The sequence below is a fragment of the Macaca mulatta genome, chromosome 19 (assembly GCF_049350105.2).
Source record: "Macaca mulatta isolate MMU2019108-1 chromosome 19, T2T-MMU8v2.0, whole genome shotgun sequence".
NCBI classification, from domain to species: Eukaryota; Metazoa; Chordata; class Mammalia; order Primates; family Cercopithecidae; genus Macaca; species Macaca mulatta.
The window spans coordinates 8597926-8610000 of NC_133424.1; the positions used below are offsets into that span (position 1 = coordinate 8597926).

At 53.2% G+C, this 12075-nt stretch overlaps 1 long non-coding RNA gene across 2 annotated transcripts; it reads right to left on the reverse strand.

Annotated features, from left to right (window-relative positions):
* Nucleotides 1-209: 209 nt before the first annotated feature.
* Nucleotides 210-11459, reverse strand: LOC144337059 (uncharacterized). 2 transcript variants are annotated; one of them, XR_013409683.1, is made up of 6 exons: nucleotides 11273-11412; nucleotides 5729-5790; nucleotides 4681-4765; nucleotides 1660-1909; nucleotides 1222-1352; nucleotides 210-325 (listed from the first exon to the last, which is right to left on the reverse strand). It is a non-coding gene; the product is annotated as an uncharacterized LOC144337059 (long non-coding RNA). The 2 variants fall into 2 exon arrangements; XR_013409682.1 differs by lacking the exon at nucleotides 5729-5790 and having other exon boundaries at nucleotides 11273-11459.
* Between the last annotated feature and the right edge of the window lie 616 nt (nucleotides 11460-12075).

Sequence of the window (12075 nt, forward strand, 5' to 3'; positions counted from 1 at the left end):
CACAGGTAGGCATCTTCTGGAGTGAGAGACATGGGAGGCGGGCCACTCAGAAGTGGAGATTTGGAGTTTCCCAGTTGAGTGTGGGGAAGGGGTTAAGGATCTGGGGACACATTTTGGGAAGGATGAGGAGGGTAGGCAACGTGTCAAGGGGTCTTAGTACATAGAAGGTTAGGTGGCATAGTGACTAGGGCTGCAGATGCTTCAACCACGCTACCTGGGTTCAAATTTCTGGCTCTGCCGTTGAAGTGCTGTGTGACCTTTGGCAAGTCACTTAACCTCTCTGTGCTTCACATAAGGCAGCCATGATCACCAAAGCATCAAATTCCTAGGATGGTGGTGAAAATTAGATGTGTCAATACGCACACAAGACACTAAGAACTGTGTCCGGCCGGGCGTGTCACGCCTGTCATCCCAGCACTTTGAGAGGCTGAGGTGAGTGGATCACCTGAGGTCAGGAATTTGAGACCAGCCTGGCCAACACGGTGAAACCCCGTCTCTACCAAAAAGTACAAACATTAGCCAGAAGTGGTGGGGGGTGCCTGTAATCCCAGTTACTCAGGAGGCTGAGGCAGGAGAATCGCTTGAACCTGGAAGGCGAAGGTTGCAGTGAGCTGAGATGGTGCCATTGCACTCCAGCCTGGGCAATCCCAGAAAACAAACAAAAAAATTCCTGTGCCCAGCACCCGTTGCTACTAAATAAAGCTATACCACAAAAGTGTCCATATTTTTTTAGAGACGGAGTCTCACTCTGTCTCCCAGGCTGGAGTGCAGTGATGCAATCACGACGCACTGCAGCCTCAACTTCCTGAGGTTCAAGAGATTCTCCTACTTTCTCTTCCTGAGTAGCTGGGACCACAGGCACGCACCACCACGCCTGGCTAGCTTTTTACATTTTTGGTAGCAATGGGGTCTCACTATATTGCCCAGGCTGGTCGCAAACTCCTGGGCTCAAGTGATTCTCCTACCTCAGCCTCCCAAAGCGCTGGGATTACAGGCATGAGCCACTGTGCCCAGTTGGAATTTGCTGTTTCTGAGTTCTACAAGCCCAGGTGCCCCAGCTCAACCCCACTGGCTGGCTCCACCGTGTCCTTCCCGGGGGCGAAAGCACCCTGCCTGCTAGGTCCCTGCCAAGACTCAGCTCAAACACTAGGATGCTTTGGGGCCCCAGGGACCCAGTCACGGGACTGCCCCACCCGCTTCCCCTCTGCGGTGTTAACATGCCTCTTGCTCACTTCGGGAGAAAAACAGAAAGCTGTACGGATGTGGGCCCCAGATCTGTGGGTGTTGGTTCTTCTTTCAGATTTGGGATCCTCTGTGTGTTGGGAGAGGCTGTGTCTCACTTTTCATTTGACCTACATCAGAATTCAACAGGAAGGAGTTTAGCGTGTCCAGCAACAGCGACCCTAAACCATCTCCAGCTGAGCTCTCATCCCAGCCCCGGTCCTGACCGTAACTCCAGCTCAACTACAACTCGATCCCCTCACCCCACGACACTCTGATCCCAGCCCTAACCTCTGCTCTGCACAGGACGGAGGCACGTCGAGGCTCTAATCGCAGAACCCCCACACCTGGGACAGGGCCTGGCACTGTGTCCCAACGGGATGGAGCCTGGTGACCCTGACCCTAACCCCATCCCGACACAGCCCTGTGCTCCCCTACCTGTTTAACCTCTCCTGGGGTTACGAAGGGGAGAAGGAAAGGGTGCAGGGGTGGGGAGGAAGGGCGGTAGGTGTGTCAAATCCAGGGGGGCTTCCAGGAGGAGGTGTGTTCAAAGCTGGGTTTCTCCCGCACTGCACTGTTGAATTTGGGGCTGATGATTCCTCGTTGGGATGCCGTCCTGTGCATTGTTGGATGTCTAGAAGCATCTCTGGCCACCAGTCGCCGATAGAGTCACCGTGGTTGAGAAGCGCTGCTTTGAAAACATGATTCCTAGATCACGCTTTGTTTTGTTTTCATTGTGGCAAAATATACATAACATAAAAATTACCTTCGTAGCCGTTTTTAAGTGCACCGTTCAGCAGCATGAAACACATGAACACTGTTGTGCAACCATTACCACCATCCATCTCTGGAACTTTCTCATCTTCCCAAACTGAAACTGTGTCCCCATGAAACACTCGCTCCCTATTTACCCAACTCCAGCCCCCACGACAGCTCCCCTTAGGGTCCTCACACCCACCAGACCCTCATGACAGCCTCCTTTGGGGTCTCCCTGAAACCCCTCCTCTGTGTCTTCCCTGAATGGCAACCACCTGCCCATGTCTTCTCTCTGCCTACAACCATCCATGGCTCCCTTCTGCCCTGGGTCCAAAGCTCCAGCTCCCCCACGCCCTGCAGTTCAAGGGTCCTGCCTGCTCAGGCCTGGCAGCTGGTCTCTCCAGCCACACCCATGCCTCTTCCTCCGAGACTCCAGAGTGCCTGAACGTCACACAATTCTGAAACACCAGGCTGTCTCCAAGCCTTCGCACGGGCAGCTCCCTGCCTAAAGCGCTGAGCCAAGCGGCAGCACCAGTTTGCATGGAAGCCTCCCTGACACCCATCCCTGACCCGCCCGTAGTCCTATGGCCCCCTCTTTTCCCAGCCTTGAGCTCCTGCACTGGATGGGCCCCTCCTGAGACTGGGGGCTCCCCAGAGGCAGGACCTATGCCCCACTCCTAGAAGTGCCAGGAGGGCGGCCCTGAGTCACGGTCACATGCACCTCGTTCCCTCTGCTTCCTGACCCCCACTCAGGCAGAGAGCCAGTCAACAGGAAGAGGAAAGGGGCGTGTGGAATGAGAAGAGCCTGGATTGCACTTTCATCTTCCGGGAACCTCAGGATCTGGAGCCCAAACCCAGGCTGTTTTTTTGGTGTGGATTGCGGCAGTGGGGCGGGGAGAGCTTGGGGGGACTGGTATGTGTGGCTGGGAGTCCTCAGGCTAAGAGGGGACACAGAGATGGGCTTGTCCACACCCTTCCCTCCAGAGGGCCCCCCAGAACTCCAGGAGGGGGGTCCTGGACCACTCATTGCCTCCCTGTCCCCTCCCCTCAAGGCCCTAGGATGCTTCCAGGAACCAGAGAGCTGAGCCAGCAGGTCCTGAGACTTCCGAGAGCAGCCCAGGCCCAGCCTGGGAGATTTGGGGATTTCTCTCCAAGAACGCCCTCAGAGACCCTGAAATCCTGGACTCCAGGCTCCACCCTCACAGACCCAGGCCTTCACCTTCCTGGAGACCCAGGAAGCCAGGCCCCCAGACCCCACCCTCAGGGACCCAGGGTCCCTAGGCCCTTACAGACCCAGAAGCCAGGTCCCTAGACCACACCCTCAGGGAACCAGGCACCCTAGACCCTTAGGGATCCAGGAAGCCAAGGCCCCAGACTCCACTCTGAGGGACCCAGGCCCAGTCACTTAAGGACCCAGGAAGTCAGGTCCCCAGACCCCACCCTCAGGGACCCAGGCTCAGCCCCCTGAGGATCCAGGAAACCAGGCCCCCAAAGCCCATCTTCAGGAACGCAAGTCCCCAGCCCTTTAGGGAACCAGGATGCCAGGCTCCCAGACCCTATCCTCAGGAACCCAGGCACCCTCAGCCCCTTAGGGACCCAGGAAGCCGGGTCCCCAGACTCCCCCATTAGGGACCCAGGCCCAGTCACTTAAGGACCCAGGAAGTCAGGCCCCCAGACCCCACCCTCAGGGAGCCAGGCTTAGTCCCTTAAAGACCCAGGAAGCCAGGTCCCCAGACCCCATTCTCAGGGACTCAGGCCCCCCCGCCCCTTAGGGATTCCCTCAGGAAGTCAGGCCCTCACTCTCAGGGACTGAGACCCAGCTACTTAGGGACCCAGGAAACCAGATCCCCAAGCCCCACCCTCAGAGACCCAGGCCCCCTAGCCCCTTAGAGATTCAGGAAACCAAGCCCCCAGACCCCGCCCTCAGGGACTCAGGCTAAGCTCCCTAAGGATCAGGAAGACAGGCCCCCAAACCCCATCTTCAGGAACTCAAATCCCCAGCCCTTCAGGGACCCAGGAGGTTAGGACTCCAGCCTCTCAATCCTTGAGAGACCCAGGCCTCCAGCCCCGTAGGGACCCAGGAAGCCAGGCCCCCAGACCCCACCCTCAGAGACCCAGGCTTAGTCTCTTTTTTTTGAGACGGAGTCTCGCTCTGTCACCCGGGCTGGAGTGCAATGGCACGATCTCAGCTCACTGCAAACTCCACCTCCCGGGTTCAAGCGATTCTCCTGCCTTAGCCTCCCGAGTAGCTGGGATTACAGGCACCCACCACCACACCCAGCTAATTTTTGTATTTTTAGTAGAAATGGGGTTTCACCAAGTTGGCCAGGCTGGTCTTGAACTCCTGACCTCAGTTGAGCCACCCACCTCGACCTCCCAAAGTGCTGGGATTATAGGTGTGAGTGAGGCTTAGCCTCTTAAGGACCCAGGACGCCAGGCCCCCAGACCTCATCCTCAGGGACCCAGACCCCTAGGGACTTCGGTGTGGGATCGTGTATTTTTCTCCTCCATCCCTGCGGTTCTCATGCCGGTTCTGGGTCTGTCAGGACAGTGGCGGGTGCTGCCTCTTTGCTGGACACACCTGGTCACTGCCCCCACTGTGTAACCCCTGATGTGGGTGATTAAAGGCCATGGGTTCCCAGCCCAGCTGCACCCCTTTACCTGTTGTGTGACTTAATCCTCTCTGGGCCCCAGTTTTCTCACCTGTAAAGTGGGGATAACCACAGTTCTCTCACATAGGTTGCTCTGTGCATAAAGCCTTCAGCCCAATGCCAGATATCTGGAGGCTCTAAAAATGGGAGCATTTTTAGTGCAATTTCCTGAAACCATCTCTCCTATAATTAAGCAGCTCCCAACCCGGCAGCCAGCAAGGTCCTCTGTGGCTAACGCCTTCTCCTCTCCATTGCCCGCTCTGTACACCCCTCCAGTGACAATGACCCGCCTTTCTGTTTTATTTTTGGAGAGATGGTCTCGCTCTGTTGCCCAGGCTGGAGTGCAGTGGTATGATCACGGCTCACTGCATCCTTGACCTCCTGGACTCAGGCGATCCTCCCACTTCAGCCTCCCGAGTAGCTTGGACCACAGGCACATGCCACCTGCCCAGCTAATTTTAAAATTATTTTGTAGGCCAGGCACAGTGGCTCATATCTGTAATCCCAGCACTTTGGGAGGCCGAGGTGGGCGGATCATGAGGTCAGGAGATCGAGACCATCCTGGCCAACATGGTGAAACCCCATCTTTACTAAAAATATAAAAATTAGCTGGACGTGGTGGTGACATGTGCCTGTAATCCCAGCTACTCAGGAGGCTGAGGCAGGAGAATCACTTGAACCCAGGAGGCGGAGCTTGCACTGAACCGAGATCATGCCATTGCACTCCAGCCTGGCAACAGAGCAAGATGTCTGTCTCAAAAAAAAAAAAAAATTTTTTTTTTTTTTGTAGAGATGAGGGTCTCACTATGTTGCCCAGGCTGGTCCCCAGCTACTGGCCTTAAAGCAATCCTCCTGCCTTGGCTTCCCAAAGCATTGGGATTACAGGCATGAGCCACTGTGTCCCGCTCTTCCATCCTCTTCACTGCCAGAAGCACAGCCTCTTCCAATCTCTCTCTGACTCTCATCCTCCTGCCTCCTCTTGTAAGGACTCTGTGATGACATTGGGCCACCTGGATAATCCGGGGTGATCTCCCATCTCAAGACCCTTGAGGTAATTCCATTAGCAGAGCCCCGTTGGCCATATAAGGTGACCTACTCACCGGTTCCAGGGATTAGAATGTGACCATCTTTGGGGAGCTGTTATTCAGCTGACCACTATACCCTAGGAGACAGATGTTGTTGTTATTATTATTATTATTTATTTTTGAGGGGAGTCTCGCTCTGTTGCCCAGGCTGGAGTGCAGTGACGTGATCTCGGCTCACTGCAGCCTCCGTGTCCCAGGTTCAAGCGATTCTCGTGCCTCAGCCTTCACGGTAGCTGGACAGGTGTGCACCACCATGCCCGGCTAATTTTTGCATTTTTTTTTCGTAGAGACGGGGTTTCCCTATGTTGGCCGGGCTGGTCTCGAACTCCTGGTGTCAAATAATCCATCCACCTCGGCCTCCCAAAATGCCGGGGTTACAGGAGTGAGCCACTGCGCCCGGCCCAAACTCTGGGCTTTCTGTTGGTGTCTGCTACATTCATCCTTTTGAGCTGTGTCTGGCTCTGGGGACACAGGAAAGGTAAGAATCCTCACGGGAGTTTGGGGGACAGGCCTGACAGGGAGACTCTGTCTGCCCCCGCTTCTTTGGAGAGCCCCCTGGGGACTTCCCCACACTCCCCAGCCTTCCTAGGAAGAAGCCCTCGGGATCTGAGGGGGTTTCCTGGGATCGGGGGAGAGGGGTTAATAAGAACAGACTACTGTGTCTCAAAGTCATGTCTTTAGAAAGTGGGATCACCATAGGGCTGCTCTGTCCAGGAAACCCTAACTGGGCTCCAAGCTCACCAGCAATTTGCTGACTGAGAGAGCTGCCCTGTGGTCACTCAGGGGGCTACTGGGGGGGACACCCCCTAAAAAGAATCAGGGAGTTGCTGGAAGGTGCACTTTTCTACCTCCATGCCCTGCTTTCCAGCACAAACCCCCCTTTGGTCTCTCCAGGGCAGACCCTACTTTCTCTCCCTGTACCCCACTCCCCAAGCTGGAAATGCAACGGAGGGGGCATTGCTTTTCCAAAATTGTTCACGTCAAACCTCACCACGAGGGCACACCCTCTCTGTCTGTCCTCACCACCTCTTCCTCTCTCTGCCAGACTGTGGGCCCCAGGAGGGCAGCAACCATGACCCAAACCCCAACATTTCACTATGACAATTTTCTTTTCCTTCCCTTCCTTCCTTTCTTTTCTTTCTTTCTCTCTCTCTTTCTCTCTCTCTCTTTCCCTCCCTCCTTTCTTTCCCCCCTCCCTCCCTCCCTCCCTCCTTCCTTCCTTCCTTCCTCCCTCCCTCCCTGTCTCTTTCTTTCTTTCTCTCTCTTTCTTTCTCTCTCTTTCTTTCTTTCTCTCTCTTTCTTTCTTTCTCTCCTTTCTTTCCCTCCCTCCCTCCCTCCCTCCCTCCCTTCCTTCCTTCCTCCCTCCCTCCCTCCCTCCCTTCCTCCCTCCCTCCCTCCCTCCCTCCGTCCCTCCCTCCCTCCGTCCCTCCCTTCCTCCCTCCCTCCCTCCTTCCTTCCTTCCTTCCTCCCTCCCTCCCTGTCTCTTTCTTTCTTTCTCTCTCTTTCTTTCTCTCTCTTTCTTTCTTTCTCTCTCTTTCTTTCTTTCTCTCCTTTCTTTCCCTCCCTCCCTCCCTCCCTCCCTCCCTTCCTTCCTTCCTCCCTCCCTCCCTCCCTCCCTTCCTCCCTCCCTCCCTCCCTCCCTCCGTCCCTCCCTCCCTCCGTCCCTCCCTTCCTCCCTCCCTTCCATCTTTCTTTTTCTTTTCTTTCATCGGAGTCTTGCTGTGTTGCCCAGGCTGAAGTAAGTGCAATGGCACAGTCTTGGCTCACTGCAGCTTCCACCTCTTGGGTTTAAGTAATTCTCCTGCGTCAACCTCCCAAGTAGCTAGGATTACAGGCATGCAACACCACGCCCAGCTAATTTTTGTATTTTTTCGTAGAGATGTGGTTTTGCCATGTTGGCCAGGCTGGTCTCAAACTCCTGATCTCAGGTGGTCCACCCGTCTTGGCCTCCCAAAGTGCTAGGATTGCAGGTGTGAGCCACCACACCTGGCCAAATTTTTCTTTTTTTTTTCCTAATCAAATTTATTTTTATTTTTTTGGCCAGGAATGGTGGCTCACACCTGTAATCTCAGTGCTTTGGGAGTCCGAGGCAGGAGGATGACTTGAGGCCGGGTGTTCAAGACCCGCCTGGGCAACATAGCAAGACCCCCATCTCTACAAAAAAATAAAATAGCTAAGCATGGTGGTGTGTGCCTGTAGTTCCAGCTACTAGGAAGGCTAAGGTAGGAGGATCACTTGAGCCCAGGAGGTCAAGGCTGCAGTGAGTTACGATTGCACCACTGCATTCCAGCCTGGATGACAGAGTGAAACTCTATCTCAGAAAAAAATTTTAAAAAAATATTTTTATTTTTAGGACTAAGTTTCTGTCTAGTGGGACAGGACAGATGGGGTACACATAAGAAGGCCCTTTCTTTTTTCTTTTTTTTTTTTTTAGAGACAGGGTTTTACTCTGTCACCCAGGCTGGAGTGCAGTGGCACCATCATAGCTCACTGCAACCTCCCAACTCCTGGGCTCAAGGGGTCCTCCCACTTCAGCATCCTCAGTACCTGGGACTATAGGCATGTGCCACCACATCCAGCTAATTAGAAATACTTTTTTTTTTTTTTTTGAGATGGCGTCTTACTCTGTTACCAGACAGGAGTGCAGTGGCACGATCTCGGCTCACTGCAACCTCTGCCTCCTGGGTTCAAGCAATTCTCCGGCCTCAGCCTCCCAAGTAGCTGGGACTACAGGCGCAGGCCACCAGGCCCAGCTAATTTTTTGTATTTTTAGTAGAGACGGGGTTTCACCATGTTGGCCAGGATGGTCTCGATCTCTTGACCTCGTGATCTGCCTGCTTCACCCTCCCAAAGTGCTGGTATTACAGGTATGAGCCACTGCACCTGGCCTTGTTGTTGTATAGACGGAATCTTGCTATGTTGTCTAGGTTGGTCTCCAACTCTTAGCTTCAAGGGGTCCTCACACCTCAGGCCTCCTAAAGTCGTGGGATTACAGGTGTGAGCAACCACAGGCTAATTTTTGTGTTTTTAATAGAGACTGGGTTTGTTTTTTGGTTTTTTTTTGAGACGGAGTCTCTCTCTGTCGCCCAGGCTGGAGTGCAGTGGCCGGATCTCAGCTCACTGCAAGCTCCACCTCCTGGGTTTATGCCATTCTCCTGCCTCAGCCTCCTGAGTAGCTGGGACTACAGGCGTCCACCACCTCGCCCGGCTAGTTTTTTGTATTTTTTTAGTAGAGACGGGGTTTCACCGTGTTAGCCAGGATGGTCTCGATCTCCTGACCTCGTGATCCACCCGTCTCGGCCTCCCAAAGTGCTGGGATTACAGGCTTGAGCCACCGTGCCTGGCCAGCTATTTTTAAGCACACAGCTCAGTAGTGTTAAGTATATTCATGTTGTTGCACAACCAATCTCTGGAATTGTTTCATCTTATAAAACTGAAAAAAAAAAAACTCAACAAAAACTGAAACTTTACCGATTGAACAACAACTACCCATTGCCCCATGCGCCAGCCCCTGGCACCCCCATTTGACTTCTTGTGTCTGTGAGTGTGGTGACTCTAGGGACCTCCTACGAGTAGGATAATGTGTAATCATGCCATATTTGTCTTTTTGTGGCTGACTTATTTCACTTAGCATAATCGCCTGTGCCCAAATTTCCTTCCTTTTTTTTTTTTTTTTTTTGAGAAGGAGTCTCGCTTTGTCACCCAGGCTGGGGTGTGGTGGCACAGTCTCTGCTCACTGCAACCTCCACCTCCCGGGTTCAAGCAGTTCTCCTGCCTCAGCCTCCCAAGTAGCTGGGATTACAGGTGTGTACCACCACACCCAGCTAATTTTATTTTTAGTAGAGACAGGGTTTCACTATCTTGCCCAGGCTTATCTTGAACTCCTGACCTCAGATGATCCCCCAGCCTCAGCCTCCCAAAGTTCTGGGATTACAGGCGTGAGCCACCACAGCTGGCCCAGAATTTCCTTCCTTTTCAGGGCTGAATTGTATTCTATTGTATGGATGGAGCACATTCCACTTATCCATTCATCTGTTTATGGACACCTAGGTTGTTTTAATCTTTTTTTTTTTTTTTTTTTTTTTTTTGACAGAGTCGTGCTCTGTCACCCAGGCTGGAGTGCAGTGCCGTCATCTTGGCTCACTGCAACCTCCACCTCCTGGGTTCAAGTGATTCTCCTGCCTCAGCCTCCCGAGTAGCTGAGATTACAGGCACCCACCACCATGCCCGGCTAAGTTTTGTATTTTTATTAGAGATGGGGTTTCACCATGTTGGCCAGGCTGGTCTCGAACTCCTGACCTCTGGTGATCTGCCCACCTCGGCCTCCCAAAGTGCTGGGATTACAGGCATGAGTCACTGTGCCCAGCCTATTTTTAAAGTAGAGATGAGGTTGTGGTATGTTGCCCTAGGCTGATCTCAAACTACCGGATTCAAGTGATCTTCCCACCTCCGCCTCCCAAAGTGCTGGGGTTGTTTACGGAAATACCAGGGGTTTGGTCTAGGTCCTGCTGTTCTCCACACAGATAGCCAATCACCGAGGCAAGGATTATTGCAAGCAAGAAGGCTTTAGGCTTTCATTGGATGCTGCAACCAAGGAGATGGGAGCTCAGTCTCAAATCCATCTCTCTGGCCGATTAAAATTAGGGGTTTACATAGCAGGGGAGAAATAGAACAATATGTGGTAAAACAGGAAGGCAGGAGTGTTCAGGAAGCAATCGTGATGAATGAGCGGCCTGGTGTCTCCGTCATCTGCATGTGACGGTCTGCTGAGTTTCAACTCTGATGATTTTTGAGAGCCTGGGGGTCCTTTCCTGAGAAGGCACTCAGATAAAACAAAATGTTTTTGTTTGTTTATTTGAGACAGAGTTTCACTCTTGTTGCCCAGGATGGAGCACAGTGGCACGACCTTGGCTCACTGCAACCTCCCTGTCCCCGGTTCAAGCGATTCTCCTGCCTCAGCCTCCTGAGTACCTGGGATTACAGGCACCCACCACCATGCCTGGCTAATTTTTCACCTTTAGTAGAGACGGGGTTTTGCCAAGTTGACCAGATTGGTCTCGCACTCCTGAGCTCAGGCGATTCATCCACCTCAGCCTTCTAAAGTGCTGGGATTGCAGGCATGAGCCACTGTGCTCGGCCAGATAAAACAAATGTTAAATTTCAAGCTTTAAGACCACAGGGTCAATTTCTATGTTTATCGAAAAGAACCGTCTATGGCAGCAGTCTGCAACATTTTGGGCGCCAGGGACCGGTTTTGTAGAAGGCAGTTTTTCTTTTTCTGTTTTTTTAGAGTCTTGCTCTCTTGCCCAGGCTGGAATGCAGTGGCGCGATCTCGGCTCAATGCAACCTCCGCCTCCCCGGTTCAAGCCATTCTCCCACCTGAGCCTCCCGAATAGCTGGGACTACAGGCACGCACCACCACGCCCGGTTAATGTTTACATTTTTAGTAGAGACAGGGTTTCGCCATGTTGGCCGGGCTGGGGTCAAACTCCTGACCTCAGGTGATCCGCCCACCTCAGCCTCCCAAAGTGCCGGGATTATAGGCATGAGCCACCGTACCTGGCCTTGAAGTCTGTCTGTCATTCTGTCTCTGTTGTTCTTCAATTGGTCCCAAGTCTCCACCTCACTGTCAGTAAGTTTGATTAGAATCTGTCTGCATCTTCAAGACCATCAGTTAACCCGGCTCATCAAGGAGTGAGACCTCTAGGTAAGTATCTCACTGCTGTCCCACCTGGGAGTCTATCTCAGCTGACTCTGCCCTGTGCTGTGATGCTGTGATGATTAACACCTGGTATCAACTTGACCGGATGGGGGATGCCTGGATGGCTGGTGAAGAAGCATTGCTTCTGGGTGTGTCTGTGAGGGTGTTACCAGAGGAGGCTGATATTTGAGTCCGTGGACTGGGAGAGGAAGACCCACCCTCAATGTGAGTGGGCACCATCCTGTTGGCCACCAGCATGGCTAGAACAAAGCAGGTGGAAGAAGGTGGGAGAAGCTGGCTTGCTCTGAGTCCGCTCCCTCTCTCTTCCCCTGCTGTGCCAATCACTTGGCTTCCTCTCCTCCTACCCTTGGACATCAGGCTCTAGGTTCTTTGGCCTTTGAACTCTGGGACTGGCACCAGTGGCCTCCCAGGGGTTCTCGGGCCTTTGGCTGCAGACTGAAGGTTGCACTGTTTCCTTCCATGGTTTTTGAGGCTTTTGGATTTGGACTGAGCCACGCTATCGCCTCCTCTCTTTCCCGGGCTTGCAGACGGCCTACTATGGGACTTCGCCTTGTAATTGTGTGAGTTCATTCTCCCGAATAAACTCCCTTTACTATTGTGTTAGGCTGTTCTTTTTTTTTCACCCCCCAAGGCACTGTCT